Source organism: Phyllobates terribilis, unplaced genomic scaffold (genome assembly GCF_046119375.1).
Source record: "Phyllobates terribilis strain yellow unplaced genomic scaffold, ASM4611937v1 Scaffold_106__1_contigs__length_5700502, whole genome shotgun sequence".
NCBI classification, from domain to species: Eukaryota; Metazoa; Chordata; class Amphibia; order Anura; family Dendrobatidae; genus Phyllobates; species Phyllobates terribilis.
The window spans coordinates 5,506,170-5,523,717 of NW_027362866.1; the positions used below are offsets into that span (position 1 = coordinate 5,506,170).

General features: G+C 42.5%; 5 non-coding genes and 2 pseudogenes across 5 annotated transcripts; all 7 read left to right on the top strand.

Annotated features, from left to right (window-relative positions):
* Window positions 1-1,435: 1,435 nt before the first annotated feature.
* On the top strand, window positions 1,436-1,650 carry LOC141198795 (U2 spliceosomal RNA; annotated as a pseudogene).
* Window positions 1,651-8,040: 6,390 nt separating this feature from the next.
* LOC141198779 (U2 spliceosomal RNA) lies at window positions 8,041-8,229 on the top strand. Its single transcript, XR_012270568.1, has one exon. It is a non-coding gene; the product is annotated as a U2 spliceosomal RNA (small nuclear RNA).
* A 1,115-nt stretch (window positions 8,230-9,344) lies between these two features.
* LOC141198818 (U2 spliceosomal RNA) lies at window positions 9,345-9,436 on the top strand (annotated as a pseudogene).
* Window positions 9,437-10,230: 794 nt separating this feature from the next.
* Window positions 10,231-10,415, top strand: LOC141198799 (U2 spliceosomal RNA). Its single transcript, XR_012270582.1, has one exon. It is a non-coding gene; the product is annotated as a U2 spliceosomal RNA (small nuclear RNA).
* A 1,115-nt stretch (window positions 10,416-11,530) lies between these two features.
* Window positions 11,531-11,721, top strand: LOC141198864 (U2 spliceosomal RNA). Its single transcript, XR_012270634.1, has one exon. It is a non-coding gene; the product is annotated as a U2 spliceosomal RNA (small nuclear RNA).
* Window positions 11,722-12,836: 1,115 nt separating this feature from the next.
* On the top strand, window positions 12,837-13,027 carry LOC141198850 (U2 spliceosomal RNA). The gene has a single exon (XR_012270620.1). It is a non-coding gene; the product is annotated as a U2 spliceosomal RNA (small nuclear RNA).
* Window positions 13,028-15,626: 2,599 nt separating this feature from the next.
* On the top strand, window positions 15,627-15,811 carry LOC141198803 (U2 spliceosomal RNA). The gene has a single exon (XR_012270586.1). It is a non-coding gene; the product is annotated as a U2 spliceosomal RNA (small nuclear RNA).
* The last annotated feature ends 1,737 nt before the right edge of the window (window positions 15,812-17,548 follow it).

Consider the following 17,548-nt stretch of genomic DNA (forward strand, 5'->3'; position numbering starts at 1 on the left):
AGTAGAATTAAATTGCTTTTGGATTTTTTTGTTGGTGCGTCTGGTTTTAGGGTAAATTGGAATAAATGTAGTTTTAAATGTTTTGGAGATAGTAGTATTCGTATGGATGGTGTAAAGTGTGAAGAGGGTGCAATCAAGATTTTGGGCGTATTATTTAATGATGACTTAAAAGGGAATGAAAGTTGGGAAGAGTGTGGTATGCGGGTTGAACGTAAATTGAATTTTTGGCGAATGAGAGAATTGACTCTGCGTGGTAAGGTGTTAATTATCAAAGCAGTGATTCTCCCTATCCTGCTTTATGTGGCGACTGTTTTTCCTTCTCCTTACAGGAAAATTAAGAGAATAGAGAAGTTGGTATTCACATTCCTGTGGTGTAGTAAGATGGAGAAGTTGAAGCGGGAGAGCCTTTTTAAGGCTTGTCAGCATGGTGGGCTGGCCTTTCCCAATATTGAAGTTTTTTTAGGCCTTAATTATATTAAGACTGTGGTTATTTTGCTGGGTAAAGGCAATAAAGGTGCTTTTATGGCTAATTATTCTGCTGGATGGATGTTGTATGGGTTATGCTGGAGGAAGAGAGATGCGAGTGTGCCTGTGGCCTTTAAGTGTCCTGTTTGGTATGAGGTGATTGAGAAATTTGTGAGAAAGCATGATTTGTTGAGTGTGGGAATGAATGATTTTAGAATGACCAAGAATGTGGTGAAAAGAATGAGTGCAAATGAGGTAGAGTGTAATATTGTTGGGCTGAGAGGGAATGAGGTTTCAGATGCTTGGAAGAAGTTAGATACATATGGGATGTCAAACAAACAGAAGGATGTTGTGTGGATAACTTTACATAATATTTTACCTGTGAGAGAAGTGCAGAAGAAAAGAGAGTTGATAAGAACAGATGTGTGTCCGAGAGTGGGATGTGGTGGTTGTGAGACTATGAGGCATGTTATGTGGGATTGTGAGTACGCGTACAGTGTGTGGAAGTGTGTAGGTGGATTGTGTAAGGGTTTAGCAGGCGTGAATTTTGTGGATTGGCGTGTGGCGATGTTTGGAATTGGTGCGTGTAGTCGGTCTAAAGATAGAATTTTATGGTTGATAATGGCTTGTGTGATGGAGAGTTTGTGGGATGCAAGGAACCTTGGACTTTTCAAAAGGAAATCTTTATCAGTGAATGAATGTGTTAGACTAATTCTTTCAAGACTATACCTGATATATAAGTTGGACAGCAGAGGCGGTGGTGGCACAGATGCCGAAGGGATTTGGAAATTTAAAAAGTGGCATTACCTTATCAAATACCAGTGATTTTTTTCTTTGTGATTCCTTGAAGTTTCTGCATTTGTGTTATGTAAAGGATGTTCCCTTGTGATTATATCTCGTCTTATACTACTGCTAAATAAATAGAACCATGATGATGAGAAGTTTTAAGTAGCAAATTTTGGAGAAATTCATACTGTTTGCTAAAAAACTAAACTGAATGGTTTAAAAAAAAAAAAAAAAAAAAAAAAAAAATCTGTTCTTATCAGTTTAATATCTGATACGTCCCCTATCTGGGGACCATATATTAAATGGATTTTTAGAACAGGGAGATGGAAAAAGAGCTTGCTCTGTCCACTCCACGCATTGACCTGGTATTGCAGTATCTCCAGGACCGGTGCACCCCTTCTTTAATGCAGTTTCTAAAATCAGAAAGAATTGAATTCAATGTTTTTTGTTCATTTTGCTTGTTTGTCGGATTTTGGGATGGACTCTTTGGCTTTGCTTTTCTTCTCCTCATTGGATTTTTCATGTTCAAAGTTGCAGAAGCCAGATTACAAGCTCATTTTGGTTCAACTTCAGCAACTGTGCATTGCATTGCCATGTAATGTGATGCAATGCTATCTTTCTAGCTCTCCCTTTTTACTTCCTTTTGGATAAACAGACATATTAGGCAAGCATTTTGGAGCTTTCACCTAAATAACTACAGGTGGTGAGATAAGCTGCACAATATAATTGACCTTTCAGTATATTGTTGCACACACACCATCTATTTAGCAAATGCCCTTGTTATCAACAGCAGCCTTTTAAACTCACCTGAGATAACAGGTATGTGCGCTGGTTACTCTGCTGCACTTAAAATTTCTTTTTTGGTTTGCTACAATGCCTTTTCTGAAACGTTGTCTCCCTCTGCTGGAACACTGACTTCTTTCATTTAATGCCTGCAGACTATAAAAGAGAACCCAACCCAAAAAGTTTGGTTGATTAGTCTGTGGCATTCTGTTAAACTGTTGCTTATGGCGGTCTCTGTGAGCTTCTCAGCGACATTCAGCCAGCCAGGTATCCTGCCTGCAGTAGATGGAATGTGGCAATGGAACGCTGGCTGCGCGTGTCATAATAGGCTCTGAGCCTTTATATACCTGTGCACAGCAGCAGCCACCTTCAGTCTGCTGCTGGACAGCCAGCAGCAGCAGCAGCAGGAGAGGTATGTAATCAGGAGCCCTCCTGCTAAGGGTAGACAGCTGCTCGTTCCACCCCACCCCCCGCCTTAATTGGTTCTCCTCCCTTCCAACGGTGTTGAGGCGGGTGGGAACAGCAGGGGGTGAAGGTGCTGTGTTTAAAGAGGTGGAGTTATGCAGATCTAAAACGCGTGGATTGCAGCAGCAGCAAGCCGAAAAGTGCAGGCATGTAAGGGATCTAGAGGTTGACAACATGTCTTCTTAACGGGAGTCCAGGAGCTCATCTCCACAAATGGACTTTTCAGGATCCTTGGGTGGCTCCGTAGTTTGAAACCAATTCTGGTTATCGCTTCTCGGCCTTTTGGCTACGATCAAGTGCTTTATTGCAGGAGATTGTGGTTGAAGGGCACTCGGGTACCCCTCTCCTTGGCCTGGCAGGATCGTCCACTTTGGTGGACTTAACCTGCTTGCTGCTATTAGGGAGAGGGCTTAGTCCCAGGGTAACGAGTTGCGATCCCCCAGCTTCCAGGTGTTTTTCGCTGCAAGAACACTGGGAGCGCAGATTGCAAGCGGCTGCAATTTGCAACCTTGTTGCGTTTTTCCATGGAGGTTGACCCTAACCTCGTGCCTCTTTATGCGAGGCTAAAAAACTCTATCCGAGTTCACTTCACGGCGGGTGGCTCGGATATGAGGAAATTAGGGTATGTAGTCCAGGACGTGCTCAGGAACCTTCTTGGCGTACAAAGGAATGAAATTCTCTCCATCCAGGATTATCCCAGAAGAGGTGACTATGACATCACATTCACCGGAGAAGGTATTTTTAGAGATGTACTAGAAAAGTTAAAAAAAGTTGAAAATAGTCCTGTTTTGAAAGGGATACAAATTGTTGAGCACGTCCTGGATGAGGTAAGACTGGTTATTGTAAAAGTATTTTCGCCCTTTGTTTCTGCTCCAGAAGTAATGTCATTTCTAGCAATTTATTTTAAAAGTGTTAAATGTATTGGGAAGATATTAAACGAATATAACATATGGACATCTAAGTGGAAATTCCTTGTGAAGTGTACAAGAGATCCAAATACACCAGGTGGTATACGGCTCCCCCCTGCCCGTTTCAAAATTGGGCAAACAAATGGAGATTTCTTCTTTTCTGGGATGCCAGTATATTGCAGAAATTGTGGGCGCTATGGTCATTCAAAAGAAAACTGTCATGTATCATGTAGAAATTGTGCTAGTGAAGAACATGAGACAAAAGAATGCCCTAAGGAAAAGAAATGCAGTTTTTGCCAGACTCCAGGTCACTTTTATTTTTCTTGCCCTCACAGATTTCGGGAAGATGAGCAAAAGGGGAAGTCCAAGACGTCCGACCAAGGACCAAAAGATCAGACCACCCCTCAGGAGGAGGAACAACAACCTGGAGCCTCTGGAGACAATAAGGGCGTACCAAATAGTGAAGTGTCTCCAGAGTCTATGACAGGTAAAATACCAAATCCCAAAACCTGGCTGCAGGACCTGCGGGAGTCCAAAAGGAGGGCTGAGAAGGAGCAGAAGGGCACTACTGGTAAGGTCAAAAGGGACCGGCAAAAGGCCGACACAGAAGCCCATGCCCAGTCTGAGTCTCCTAGGGCTGAGGGCGCTGAGTGGATAAAGGTGGGTCCTAAGAAAAAGAAAAAGGGTGGTTCGGAGGAGGCAGCAGGAGGTGAACAGATGGACACTTCTCCAGAAGGGGACGTGGACGCTGGACCCTCAGGGGTTTCGGTCTCCGCTGCTACAGGTGGGGACCGGGATCTTGCTGCCTCTGAAGAGTCAGAGGCTCTGCCTTGTGCGCAACCTCCTCCTATAGGACGACCTTCTACAGGTCAAACAGGGGCGGCGGAACCCCTCGGGGACCCACCTGATGAGGAACTGCATGGCCAGCCAATGGAGACCCAGCGGGTTCTGCCAGCCAGCCCTCCGAGCTATGCCAGTGTAGCGTCGGGTTTATATAAATGTGGTAATCTTTCCTCCTCCACGGAGACTCTCGTGACGATACTATCAGATGAGGAGGGAGGCGCAAGCCCAGTGGTCTGATCAGGTTCATCGGACAGGTAAATCCGTTTGCTCTTAGTTATCTAAGTAAAATTTTTACATTTTCTAATGATGGCTGAACTCAAAGGTATTTCCCTCAACGTGAGAGGCATAAAATCTAACACGAGAAGAACTGCTCTTTTTAATTTTTTTACGTGTTTTACTGCATCTGTATTTTTTCTGCAAGAATGTAATATCCCACATGAAATGTCGTATCAAAAATATAAAGATGAGTGGAAGTGTGGGCCATCTGTCTGGTCCGGATCGAATGCTGCAGGATCAGCGGGTGTAGCCATACTTTTTAAAGGGAACGTTTTAATTGATTTTATTCAGGAAATTTTACCAGGCCGTATTTTATTAGTGAAAGCTTTTATTGATGGTATTAGATGGCAGTTTTTAAATTTTTATGGATCCCCAGAGAAAAATGAAAGAGCCGAAATGCTTGATCTTTTACCATTATTCATTAATAACTCTGAACCTTTTATCTTAGCAGGGGATTTTAATTGTGTTTTAAAAGGTGAAAACCGGTGCTCCAGCTCTGTAAGCAGGAACTACGATAAAACCTCAGGTATGCTACATGATATAGTCAAAGATGCTAAATTGATAGACATATATAAAGAGTGTCATAGTGATAGCCCAGAGGATGCCGGTTTCACTTGGAGCAATGCTAATTGTAGCTCTAGGATTGATTTTATTTTTGGTTCAGATAAAACAATACCTGCCAAATGTGAAGTTTTAACTAATATATTTTCAGACCATAAACTTTTATCCTTTACCATAAAAGTAAATGACAACAAAAAATGTGGTAAGAAAAGCTGGAAAATGAACGTATCCCTTTTAACCGACCCGCAGATTTTATCAGATTTTATTGAGTTTTATAGGAAATGTAGAAAAGGGAAAAAAACAAATGAGACTATGAGTGTATGGTGGGATAGAATGAAAGTAAAAATAAAAGACTTTTTTATTAAAAAGAGTATATGTAGAGCCAAAGAAAAATATGAAGAATATAGAATTTTAAATACCCGCCTACAAACATTATTTAAGCTCAGAGACAATGGGATAGATGTACAACTTGATATTTCAAACTTAAAAGAAGAGATTTCAAAATGGCTAGAACAAAAAGGAAAAGAGATAATTTTTCGTTCTAGAGTACAACATATAGAAGAAAATGAAAAGTGTTCCAGATATTTTTTTAGGAAAAATAAAAAAGAAAAAGTGATAATTGACCATATAGATGGTGAGAATAATATAAAAAATATGCTGGGTAAAGTTGAGGTTTTTTTTTCTAATCTTTTTAATGGAAAAAATATAGATAATAAATTAATGGATGATTCGCTGCAAGGACTAACAGCTGTTTTAGATCCCGCACCCCAAGAGTTTTTATCCCAAGTTTTAACGGAACAAGAAGTGTTAAAAACTATTAAAAGTTTTAAAACTGGAAAGGTCCCTGGTCCTGATGGCATCCCAATAGAATTTTATGTATGTTTTTATGATATTTTAAAAGATGATTTGTTTTATTTGTTTACTGAGGTTTTTAATAATAAGGTTTTATTAAATTCCTGGAAGAAAGGTGAAGTCTCCCTCCTATACAAAAAGGTGATAAATCAAAATTAGAAAACTGGAGACCAATAACACTTTTAAATTGTGACTATAAAATAATGGCTAAAATTTGTGCAAACCGTCTAAAAGAAGTCATCAGCAAAGTTATTCATTCTAATCAAGTGTGTGTGGTGCCGGGGCGCAGTATATGGGACAATCTGAATTTAGTGAAAGACTGTATTGAGGATGTGAAAGACAGAAAGGGGAAAATGGCGATTTTATCTATTGATTTTGAAAAAGCATTTGACCGTGTCTCACACTTTTATCTTTTTAAAGTTTTAGAGAAAATGGGCATACCAGAAGGGTTTTTACTATCGCTTAAAGCATTTTGCAAGGATTGTACAAGTAAGATTTTAGTGAATGGTTTTAAGACACAAGAGGTATTTTTACGGTCAGGGGTGAAACAGGGATGCCCTCTGTCCCCCCTACTGTTTATCTGTGCACTGGAACCAATGTTATGTGCAATACGCCAAAATAAACAGATATGCGGTGTCCCTCTGCCTGGAAGCGGTGGTTTGGAGGCCAAGGTTGTAGGCTACATGGATGACGTGGCGGTCTTGTGTACAGATGCACCATCACTTACGGCCACTCTCCATCAAGTGCAATCCTTTTGTCTAGCTTCTGGTTTTAAAATCAATTTTAATAAGTGTAACATTTTAAGTGTTGGGGGGATGATTTTACGTGATGTACCAATTAATGTCTCCGAATCCATTTCCATTTTAGGTATATCATTCACTGAAAATAATGATGGTTATAATAGTTGGGAAACAGTTACACAGAAAGTAAATACGAAAATATGTATGTGGAACATGAGGAGACTTACAATGGAGGGTAAAGTATTGGTTTTAAAGATGGTGATTTTACCTCTTTTATTGTATCTTAGCATGGTTTTCCCCCCGCCTGTTAATGTTTTAAAAAAGATAACCAAAACCTGTTTTACCTTCTTTTGGAACTCAAAAATGGAAAAGCTGAAAAGAGAAATCGTGATGAAATCAAAAGTAAAAGGTGGTAAAGATTTTCCAGATTTTAATAGGTTTCTTTTAATCCATCTGTTCGTTTACTGTTTTAATGCCCTTTTTAAGAATCACTATTGGTCCTTTTTTATGCGTTTTAATACAGGATTTTTTATGAGAAAGTTTGGATGGTATGAAGTTAATATATCTGTGCCCCATGCTTTTAATTTGTCGACGCATTATGAGATTTTAAGGAAAATAGTGTCCGATTTTAATTTAGGGACTAAGAAAATAGAGGAATTAAGAAATAGTAAGAAACTAATTAAAGAAATACGTAAAAGTGAGGAAATATGTAATGTTGACAGATATGATGATGACAAATCTATGTCTATCTGGAAAATGATTAACGTTTTTTATCTTTTTAATGAACAGAGAGATCTGGCTTGGAGTTGCATGCACCGCTGTCTTCCTTGCCGGGCATTCCAATACAGAAGAGGATTTGTGAGGTCTGCCATCTGCCCAAGAGCCGGATGCCAAGAAGAGGAAACGGTGGAACATCTATTATGGACATGTAATTTTGCAAAGGATTTCTGGAGAAGACTGCTCCCCCTACTGGAAAGGGTGGCAGACCTCAAGGACTTTACATATAAAACTGTGCTATACGGACTTATGGAATGCCCCACAATGGACCAGTACACAATGGCTTGGAAGACAGTGAACTGCGCCAAGTCATCTCTCTGGAAAGCGCGCAACATTGCTATTTTTAAACAAGATGTTTTATCAGTGAATGATGTTTTAAGTTTATGTTTATGTGAAATGTATACTTATTATTTAATTGACAAAAAGAAGAATGTACATATTTCCAAAAAATGGCTTGTTGACCAATGGAACCTAATTATTTAAAATCTTTGTATTTTTTTGTTTTGTAAATTTCATTTGTCTTTTAACGTTTGGTATTTGTTTAATTATGCTTGTAATTTGTTAAAGTTTTAATAAACGGTTTTATCCCTCTGCAGGGGATAGCCAAATTAAAAAAAAAATCTGTTCTTATCAGTTTAATATCTGATACGTCCCCTATCTGGGGACCATATATTAAATGGATTTTTAGAACAGGGAGATGGAAAAAGAGCTTGCTCTGTCCACTCCACGCATTGACCTGGTATTGCAGTATCTCCAGGACCGGTGCACCCCTTCTTTAATGCAGTTTCTAAAATCAGAAAGAATTGAATTCAATGTTTTTTGTTCATTTTGCTTGTTTGTCGGATTTTGGGATGGACTCTTTGGCTTTGCTTTTCTTCTCCTCATTGGATTTTTCATGTTCAAAGTTGCAGAAGCCAGATTACAAGCTCATTTTGGTTCAACTTCAGCAACTGTGCATTGCATTGCCATGTAATGTGATGCAATGCTATCTTTCTAGCTCTCCCTTTTTACTTCCTTTTGGATAAACAGACATATTAGGCAAGCATTTTGGAGCTTTCACCTAAATAACTACAGGTGGTGAGATAAGCTGCACAATATAATTGACCTTTCAGTATATTGTTGCACACACACCATCTATTTAGCAAATGCCCTTGTTATCAACAGCAGCCTTTTAAACTCACCTGAGCTAACAGGTATGTGCGCTGGTTACTCTGCTGCGCTTAAAATTTCTTTTTTGGTTTGCTACAATGCCTTTTCTGAAACGTTGTCTCCCTCTGCTGGAACACTGACTTCTTTCATTTAATGCCTGCAGACTATAAAAGAGAACCCAACCCAAAAAGTTTGGTTGATTAGTCTGTGGCATTCTGTTAAACTGTTGCTTATGGCGGTCTCTGTGAGCTTCTCAGCGACATTCAGCCAGCCAGGTATCCTGCCTGCAGTAGATGGAATGTGGCAATGGAACGCTGGCTGCGCGTGTCATAATAGGCTCTGAGCCTTTATATACCTGTGCACAGCAGCAGCCACCTTCAGTCTGCTGCTGGACAGCCAGCAGCAGCAGCAGCAGGAGAGGTATGTAATCAGGAGCCCTCCTGCTAAGGGTAGACAGCTGCTCGTTCCACCCCACCCCCCGCCTTAATTGGTTCTCCTCCCTTCCAACGGTGTTGAGGCGGGTGGGAACAGCAGGGGGTGAAGGTGCTGTGTTTAAAGAGGTGGAGTTATGCAGATCTAAAACGCGTGGATTGCAGCAGCAGCAAGCCGAAAAGTGCAGGCATGTAAGGGATCTAGAGGTTGACAACATGTCTTCTTAACGGGAGTCCAGGAGCTCATCTCCACAAATGGACTTTTCAGGATCCTTGGGTGGCTCCGTAGTTTGAAACCAATTCTGGTTATCGCTTCTCGGCCTTTTGGCTAAGATCAAGTGTAGTATCTTTCGAAAAGGCGGTTTTGGATGTTGGCCGCCCTAGTAGATTGATACATTATGCACACTGGGGTTTAGGCGCTTGTTAGTACGCCAGGTGGCTAATATAGTCATCTGGTGGAAAGCATGGCCCCCCAGGATCGACGCCATTGGGCCGGGGAAGATCGAAAGCCCGAAGTGTGAAGTGCCCCAGGAGTGGTGACCCTGGGGTGCCTTAACTCACTGGGATTGGGAACCCCACTTGAGTTTATGGCACATTTGCACAAGCACTTCAAATTTTCTTTCTTCGCACACACCCTTATTCCGGGCCTTCTGGCCTTAGGATGGGGAATTTTTCAATTCCCGGTCGAAGGTCCGGGCAGTATTATACTGTGAAACCTTCACTATTTATTTAATTTCTTTGTCACTGTGTGTCCACTTATTCACGTGTGTCACGTCCTACTAGGATTTTGTCGGGATGCGGTTCCCTTACGGGTTCCTCTCTTGGCAGGTCTAGGGGGGGAGTGTGTGGCCATCAGGTTCCGCTCCCCCCTGAACCCCCCTGGCTCTCCTCTTTTGGGAGGAGAGCGTTGTTGGCTCCCCTCTTCCGGGAGGGGAGCACAGTCTTTGGCTCCCAGTGCCTTGCTCAGGTGAGAACTCGGGCAGGTGCTGGGGGTAAGATTGGGTCGCCTCTGGCTTCGGCTGGAGGTGGCTTTTTGTCCCTGTTCCTCGCTGTGGCCTTTTGGCTCGGAGGGACGGGGAATGGTTTGGGGGACCCTTCTCCTTTTGGAGAGGGTTTCAAGAAGACCAGCATCCTAGTGCACTTTTTTTGTGGCACTTGTCACTTTTTTAAGCGCACTCGGGTTTTGTACACGAATTCGGGCTTTCGAAAAAAAAAAAAAAAAAAAATCTGTTCTTATCAGTTTAATATCTGATACGTCCCCTATCTGGGGACCATATATTAAATGGATTTTTAGAACAGGGAGATGGAAAAAGAGCTTGCTCTGTCCACTCCACGCATTGACCTGGTATTGCAGTATCTCCAGGACCGGTGCACCCCTTCTTTAATGCAGTTTCTAAAATCAGAAAGAATTGAATTCAATGTTTTTTGTTCATTTTGCTTGTTTGTCGGATTTTGGGATGGACTCTTTGGCTTTGCTTTTCTTCTCCTCATTGGATTTTTCATGTTCAAAGTTGCAGAAGCCAGATTACAAGCTCATTTTGGTTCAACTTCAGCAGCTGTGCATTGCATTGCCATGTAATGTGATGCAATGCTATCTTTCTAGCTCTCCCTTTTTACTTCCTTTTGGATAAACAGACATATTAGGCAAGCATTTTGGAGCTTTCACCTAAATAACTACAGGTGGTGAGATAAGCTGCACAATATAATTGACCTTTCAGTATATTGTTGCACACACACCATCTATTTAGCAAATGCCCTTGTTATCAACAGCAGCCTTTTAAACTCACCTGAGCTAACAGGTATGTGCGCTGGTTACTCTGCTGCGCTTAAAATTTCTTTTTTGGTTTGCTACAATGCCTTTTCTGAAACGTTGTCTCCCTCTGCTGGAACACTGACTTCTTTCATTTAATGCCTGCAGACTATAAAAGAGAACCCAACCCAAAAAGTTTGGTTGATTAGTCTGTGGCATTCTGTTAAACTGTTGCTTATGGCGGTCTCTGTGAGCTTCTCAGCGACATTCAGCCAGCCAGGTATCCTGCCTGCAGTAGATGGAATGTGGCAATGGAACGCTGGCTGCGCGTGTCATAATAGGCTCTGAGCCTTTATATACCTGTGCACAGCAGCAGCCACCTTCAGTCTGCTGCTGGACAGCCAGCAGCAGCAGCAGCAGGAGAGGTATGTAATCAGGAGCCCTCCTGCTAAGGGTAGACAGCTGCTCGTTCCACCCCACCCTCCACCTTAATTGGTTCTCCTCCCTTCCAACGGTGTTGAGGCGGGTGGGAACAGCAGGGGGTGAAGGTGCTGTGTTTAAAGAGGTGGAGTTATGCAGATCTAAAACGCGTGGATTGCAGCAGCAGCAAGCCGAAAAGTGCAGGCATGTAAGGGATCTAGAGGTTGACAACATGTCTTCTTAACGGGAGTCCAGGAGCTCATCTCCACAAATGGACTTTTCAGGATCCTTGGGTGGCTCCGTAGTTTGAAACCAATTCTGGTTATCGCTTCTCGGCCTTTTGGCTAAGATCAAGTGTAGTATCTGTTCTTATCAGTTTAATATCTGATACGTCCCCTATCTGGGGACCATATATTAAATGGATTTTTAGAACAGGGAGATGGAAAAAGAGCTTGCTCTGTCCACTCCACGCATTGACCTGGTATTTCAGTATCTCCAGGACCGGTGCACCCCTTCTTTAATGCAGTTTCTAAAATCAGAAAGAATTGAATTCAATGTTTTTTGTTCATTTTGCTTGTTTGTCGGATTTTGGGATGGACTCTTTGGCTTTGCTTTTCTTCTCCTCATTGGATTTTTCATGTTCAAAGTTGCAGAAGCCAGATTACAAGCTCATTTTGGTTCAACTTCAGCAACTGTGCATTGCATTGCCATGTAATGTGATGCAATGCTATCTTTCTAGCTCTCCCTTTTTACTTCCTTTTGGATAAACAGACATATTAGGCAAGCATTTTGGAGCTTTCACCTAAATAACTACAGGTGGTGAGATAAGCTGCACAATATAATTGACCTTTCAGTATATTGTTGCACACACACCATCTATTTAGCAAATGCCCTTGTTATCAACAGCAGCCTTTTAAACTCACCTGAGCTAACAGGTATGTGCGCTGGTTACTCTGCTGCGCTTAAAATTTCTTTTTTGGTTTGCTACAATGCCTTTTCTGAAACGTTGTCTCCCTCTGCTGGAACACTGACTTCTTTCATTTAATGCCTGCAGACTATAAAAGAGAACCCAACCCAAAAAGTTTGGTTGATTAGTCTGTGGTATTCTGTTAAACTGTTGCTTATGGCGGTCTCTGTGAGCTTCTCAGCGACATTCAGCCAGCCAGGTATCCTGCCTGCAGTAGATGGAATGTGGCAATGGAACGCTGGTTGCGCGTGTCATAATAGGCTCTGAGCCTTTATATACCTGTGCACAGCAGCAGCCACCTTCAGTCTGCTGCTGGACAGCCAGCAGCAGCAGCAGCAGGAGAGGTATGTAATCAGGAGCCCTCCTGCTAAGGGTAGACAGCTGCTCGTTCCACCCCACCCCCCGCCTTAATTGGTTCTCCTCCCTTCCAACGGTGTTGAGGCGGGTGGGAACAGCAGGGGGTGAAGGTGCTGTGTTTAAAGAGGTGGAGTTATGCAGATCTAAAACGCGTGGATTGCAGCAGCAGCAAGCCGAAAAGTGCAGGCATGTAAGGGATCTAGAAGTTGACAACATGTCTTCTTAACGGGAGTCCAGGAGCTCATCTCCACAAATGGACTTTTCAGGATCCTTGGGTGGCTCCGTAGTTTGAAACCAATTCTGGTTATCGCTTCTCGGCCTTTTGGCTAAGATCAAGTGTAGTATCTGTTCTTATCAGTTTAATATCTGATACGTCCCCTATCTGGGGACCATATATTAAATGGATTTTTAGAACAGGGAGATGGAAAAAGAGCTTGCTCTGTCCACTCCACGCATTGACCTGGTATTGCAGTATCTCCAGGACCGGTGCACCCCTTCTTTAATGCAGTTTCTAAAATCAGAAAGAATTGAATTCAATGTTTTTTGTTCATTTTGCTTGTTTGTCGGATTTTGGGATGGACTCTTTGGCTTTGCTTTTCTTCTCCTCATTGGATTTTTCATGTTCAAAGTTTCAGAAGCCAGATTACAAGCTCATTTTGGTTCAACTTCAGCAACTGTGCATTGCATTGCCATGTAATGTGATGCAATGCTATCTTTCTAGCTCTCCCTTTTTACTTCCTTTTGGATAAACAGACATATTAGGCAAGCATTTTGGAGCTTTCACCTAAATAACTACAGGTGGTGAGATAAGCTGCACAATATAATTGACCTTTCAGTATATTGTTGCACACACACCATCTATTTAGCAAATGCCCTTGTTATCAACAGCAGCCTTTTAAACTCACCTGAGCTAACAGGTATGTGCGCTGGTTACTCTGCTGCGCTTAAAATTTCTTTTTTGGTTTGCTACAATGCCTTTTCTGAAACGTTGTCTCCCTCTGCTGGAACACTGACTTCTTTCATTTAATGCCTGCAGACTATAAAAGAGAACCCAACCCAAAAAGTTTGGTTGATTAGTCTGTGGCATTCTGTTAAACTGTTGCTTATGGCGGTCTCTGTGAGCTTCTCAGCAACATTCAGCCAGCCAGGTATCCTGCCTGCAGTAGATGGAATGTGGCAATGGAACGCTGGCTGCGCGTGTCATAATAGGCTCTGAGCCTTTATATACCTGTGCACAGCAGCAGCCACCTTCAGTCTGCTGCTGGACAGCCAGCAGCAGCAGCAGCAGGAGAGGTATGTAATCAGGAGCCCTCCTGCTAAGGGTAGACAGCTGCTCGTTCCACCCCACCCCCCGCCTTAATTGGTTCTCCTCCCTTCCAACGGTGTTGAGGCGGGTGGGAACAGCAGGGGGTGAAGGTGCTGTGTTTAAAGAGGTGGAGTTATGCAGATCTAAAACGCGTGGATTGCAGCAGCAGCAAGCCGAAAAGTGCAGGCATGTAAGGGATCTAGAGGTTGACAACATGTCTTCTTAACGGGAGTCCAGGAGCTCATCTCCACAAATGGACTTTTCAGGATCCTTGGGTGGCTCCGTAGTTTGAAACCAATTCTGGTTATCGCTTCTCGGCCTTTTGGCTAAGATCAAGTGCAGTGATTTAGCGATTGCTGCCTTGGTTTTGGTTGGAGGTGTCTGGGGTACCTGGCTCAACGGCCTTGGGGGATCGTCCTTACTTAATTGTGGGGACTTCACCCCCTTGCTGCTATAGGCGTGTCGGCTTAGTCCCCAGACAACGGGAAGCGATCATACTCGCTCCTTCTGTGTGTTGGAGTGGAGATTACGCTCATTCTGTTGGAGAATCATGGCAACAGAGGCGGAGTTGTGGCCGAAGTTGGAGGTTCCAGAACATGCACGTGTGGAGACCGCTTTCCGGATTTTTGTCCGGAGAGACTGTCAGAAGGTTAAGGACTTTCGGTTTATTATGAAGGAGATCATCTTGGGTGTCGCAAAGGTGAAAAAAGAAGACATCGTGGCAGTTATGGATTATCCCCAAAAGGGTGTCTATGACGTGTTTTTTGAGTCTAGGAAGATTTTGGAGAACTATATGGATTCTTTTGATGAATTGAGACATGAGAAGTTTGTTGGAATTCGGTTTCAACGTCACGTATTTAGTAGTGAAAAGATGGTGACAGTGAAGATGTTTTCACCACTGGTTCCAGAAGAGGACATTGTCACGTTTTTGAGTGGTTTTGCCAAGTCTGTAGTATCAAAAGGTAAAGTAATGAATGAATTCGGAGTATGGACGGGAAAGTGGAAATTTTTTGTGGAATTTAACATGAACAAGGATAGGAGTTTTTCCTACCCGCCTCAAAGGTTTAAGCTTGGTAAAGTAAGTGGGAATTTATTCTTTAATGGGATGGATTCCTTTTGTTCAATTTGTGAGGTATATGGTCATAAACGTGAAGACTGTACTGCAGAAAAGTGTTGGAAGTGTAAAGCGGAAGGACATGTTTCTAAATCATGTCCAGTAAAAAGGAATAAGTGTAACCTGTGTATGGAAATTGGGCATAGGTTTAAGGAATGCCCAAAGAGAAAGAGTAATAAGGAGAAGATGGAAAGTGCAAAGGCGGAAAAGAAAGAAAAAAAGAAGACGGTAGAGGTTCAGAGGCAAACAGAAGAGGAGGAAGCTGATAAAGAAATGGACAAAGTTAAAAAAGGAATTGCGGAAATGAAGGGAAGTGGTGTGTGTTTTGAAGCTTTTTTTCCAAAGGTAATCGCAAGTGTGAAGGCAAATAAAGAGAGGTTTTTTGAAACCTATAAGGTGGGAAGGACATGGATAGATTATGTGAATACAAACTTTGAATCTTTCTCGCAAGAGAAAGGACTGTTGGAGTATCTAACATATTATGCGTTGAAGGGAGGAATGCAGTAATGTGTTTTGTTTCCTTCCTCTATATATTATGTGTCTGAGAGGAAATACTGGTTGTTGTTTTGTTTTTTTTGTATATGCATTAAATAATGTTTTTTTGTTTTAAAATGACACGATGATGGATTTGGTCCATGACCGTTTTCAGAAGTATGGAATCGAGATGGTACTTGTAATCTGAGTGTTATGAAAAAAAAAAAAAAAAAATCTGTTCTTATCAGTTTAATATCTGATACGTCCCCTATCTGGGGACCATATATTAAATGGATTTTTAGAACAGGGAGATGGAAAAAGAGCTTGCTCTGTCCACTCCACGCATTGACCTGGTATTGCAGTATCTCCAGGACCGGTGCACCCCTTCTTTAATGCAGTTTCTAAAATCAGAAAGAATTGAATTCAATGTTTTTTGTTCATTTTGCTTGTTTGTCGGATTTTGGGATGGACTCTTTGGCTTTGCTTTTCTTCTCCTCATTGGATTTTTCATGTTCAAAGTTGCAGAAGCCAGATTACAAGCTCATTTTGGTTCAACTTCAGCAACTGTGCATTGCATTGCCATGTAATGTGGTGCAATGCTATCTTTCTAGCTCTCCCTTTTTACTTCCTTTTGGATAAACAGACATATTAGGCAAGCATTTTGGAGCTTTCACCTAAATAACTACAGGTGGTGAGATAAGCTGCACAATATAATTGACCTTTCAGTATATTGTTGCACACACACCATCTATTTAGCAAATGCCCTTGTTATCAACAGCAGCCTTTTAAACTCACCTGAGCTAACAGGTATGTGCGCTGGTTACTCTGCTGCGCTTAAAATTTCTTTTTTGGTTTGCTACAATGCCTTTTCTGAAACGTTGTCTCCCTCTGCTGGAACACTGACTTCTTTCATTTAATGCCTGCAGACTATAAAAGAGAACCCAACCCAAAAAGTTTGGTTGATTAGTCTGTGGCATTCTGTTAAACTGTTGCTTATGGCGGTCTCTGTGAGCTTCTCAGCGACATTCAGCCAGCCAGGTATCCTGCCTGCAGTAGATGGAATGTGGCAATGGAACGCTGGCTGCGCGTGTCATAATAGGCTCTGAGCCTTTATATACCTGTGCACAGCAGCAGCCACCTTCAGTCTGCTGCTGGACAGCCAGCAGCAGCAGCAGCAGGAGAGGTATGTAATCAGGAGCCCTCCTGCTAAGGGTAGACAGCTGCTCGTTCCACCCCACCCCCCGCCTTAATTGGTTCTCCTCCCTTCCAACGGTGTTGAGGCGGGTGGGAACAGCAGGGGGTGAAGGTGCTGTGTTTAAAGAGGTGGAGTTATGCAGATCTAAAACGCGTGGATTGCAGCAGCAGCAAGCCGAAAAGTGCAGGCATGTAAGGGATCTAGAGGTTGACAACATGTCTTCTTAACGGGAGTCCAGGAGCTCATCTCCACAAATGGACTTTTCAGGATCCTTGGGTGGCTCCGTAGTTTGAAACCAATTCTGGTTATCGCTTCTCGGCCTTTTGGCTAAGATCAAGTGCAGTGATTTAGCGATTGCTGCCTTGGTTTTGGTTGGAGGTGTCTGGGGTACCTGGCTCAACGGCCTTGGGGGATCGTCCTTACTTAATTGTGGGGACTTCACCCCCTTGCTGCTATAGGCGTGTCGGCTTAGTCCCCAGACAACGGGAAGCGATCATACTCGCTCCTTCTGTGTGTTGGAGTGGAGATTACGCTCATTCTGTTGGAGAATCATGGCAACAGAGGCGGAGTTGTGGCCGAAGTTGGAGGTTCCAGAACATGCACGTGTGGAGACCGCTTTCCGGATTTTTGTCCGGAGAGACTGTCAGAAGGTTAAGGACTTTCGGTTTATTATGAAGGAGATCATCTTGGGTGTCGCAAAGGTGAAAAAAGAAGACATCGTGGCAGTTATGGATTATCCCCAAAAGGGTGTCTATGACGTGTTTTTTGAGTCTAGGAAGATTTTGGAGAACTATATGGATTCTTTTGATGAATTGAGACATGAGAAGTTTGTTGGAATTCGGTTTCAACGTCACGTATTTAGTAGTGAAAAGATGGTGACAGTGAAGATGTTTTCACCACTGGTTCCAGAAGAGGACATTGTCACGTTT